This window comes from Myotis davidii, unplaced genomic scaffold, assembly GCF_000327345.1.
Source record: "Myotis davidii unplaced genomic scaffold, ASM32734v1 C64273244, whole genome shotgun sequence".
Lineage (NCBI taxonomy): Eukaryota > Metazoa > Chordata > Mammalia > Chiroptera > Vespertilionidae > Myotis > Myotis davidii.
In genome coordinates this window covers 1-1,963 of record NW_006381768.1, presented here as the reverse complement: position 1 = coordinate 1,963, position 1,963 = coordinate 1, and the positions used below count along the sequence as shown (strand labels likewise).

The 1,963-nt window shown below is 41.0% G+C and overlaps 1 long non-coding RNA gene across 1 annotated transcript; it reads right to left on the bottom strand.

The window, feature by feature from the left end:
- Positions 1–495: 495 nt before the first annotated feature.
- On the bottom strand, positions 496–1,945 carry LOC107181515. The gene is made up of 2 exons (XR_001512173.1): positions 1,122–1,945; positions 496–868 (listed from the first exon to the last, which is right to left on the bottom strand). It is a non-coding gene; the product is annotated as an uncharacterized LOC107181515 (long non-coding RNA).
- Positions 1,946–1,963: the final 18 nt, after the last annotated feature.

The window sequence follows — 1,963 nt, the reverse complement described above, 5'->3', positions numbered from 1 at the left end:
CAAACGGGCCATAGTTTGCCCACGGCTGGGCTAAACATAGCCCCTCAGAGCACTGACAGAGTAGGGATTTCTTTAGTGCCTTAGTTTAGTTACATGGAGTTTGTATAACTTCCTTGTTACTGTACAGGTTTCAATCAGCTTAACTGGACATGATTTAGGTAATCACTTGAATAGCAATTCAAGAATTGGGTATTAGAGAATCAAAACACTGGGTTTAAGTTAAACTTTGGCTGTTTTCCCTTCTTAGGAGGAGCTATTTAATCAAATCCTCCAGACTATGCCTGGAATAGCTACCTTCTCATCCAGGCCACAACCTGTTAAAGGAGGAAAAGCTGTAATATGTGTTCTTCGTCATTTGAGCGAAAAGGAAGAAATTGCATATAGACAAGCTCAAGAGACCCAGGAAGGAAACCCTTTAAACAAAGAAAATGGAAATGACAAAAAATCAGATATTCTGCATCAGTGATTAAAGAAAAATGTGCTTCTGAGAGAAAATACAGGAATACCTCGTTTTATTGTGCTTCACTTTACGGTGTTTTACAGATGTTGCATTTTCCCCCCCAAAATCAAAGGCAAGACCCTCCACAAGCAAAGGCATTTCAACTCGCTTTATTGCACTACATGTTTTATTGCAGTGGTCTGGAACCACCAGTAAGGTCTGCCTGTAACTGAGCTGGCTGGTCTGTGGAGAACAACTGGATGTTTAGCTGAGGGTAAGTACCGCAACTGTCGAGAGCACTTTGTCCTCAGTGCAATTCAGCAATTCTCCAGTTTTAGGCAAAGATAAGCCGTGTTCTTGTTTCCCTTTAGGAGGAATGTATCCACTGAGACGGGAGGACAAACTCCGTTTTCCACGAGCTTGTTTTACCTTTGGAAACAAGGAAAACAATTAGAATTCAAAATAAAAATTACCTGAATTTTACAATAGTTGTACACCCTGATAGGTACACAACACTCCTTTATAAGAAAATAAATCCATCCAATTGCTTTCAATAAAATAAATCCATCCAATTGCAGACTCACAGAGTAATGAGAGTCAAAAATATTCTAAATAGATTGCATCTGGCTTCAATCAGCAGTTCATGTTTTAAAAAGAGCTTGCCTAAGTCGTCTCAACTTACTTTGAGCTTCATTTTCTTTTTGTCAGGGTCATGCACAACTGCATGCCTAGTGAGACTCTGCTGCAATGAAAGAAAGAAAATGTTTTATTTTTAAAACATTGCCATTTGGTACCTATTAACATAAAAACTCCTAATTATTTAAATAAACAGCTTCTTTCTGTTATGTTCTGTTGAGGGGTGTGGCCTCTACCTACAAGGAGGCCACAAGAGGATTCTTTCTCAAGTCCTAGACTGAGATCACCGCCTCTTCTAACAACCCAGGTTAGGAATTTATAATCTCGATCTCCTGTGGCTTCTTAGCTCTTCATAAGTAAGAGGTTGGGGGAAACCAGTTCCAAACTAAAGGAAGTTGGTTTAACTGAAGCCATGTCCACAGCATCCCCAGACCAATGGAATATCTGGCCAAAGTCTTGCTGTTCTTGATGATAATGCCGACCACCAGCAGCTCCAAGTTGTGCTGTAATGGTTCAGACCTATGCTGAACCAGCCTCATTTCTCACTTCAGTCTTCACTGTAACTCATGGTTCAAGTGCACCAACCAGAGTGAGAGTCTGCAAAATGGCACAGGCCCCTCCGTTTAGTGTCATGTTCCCAACCTACTAGAATCATACCAAGAGGTACACTAGATAGATTCCCAAGTTCTATAGTCCCTCATTTCCCTTCTCAATCCCTGCATGACTGTAGTCTAAAAGGGTGGCTCCTAGGTGTTAACAGCCTAAAAGGATACCTAAAATACCAGCGTACTCTTTTAAATAAGCATTTGGTACCATCAGCCACTGGTTCTCAAATACAGCCCACATGAGAATCCTCTAGATCAGCGGTCACCAACCTTTCAGACCTCA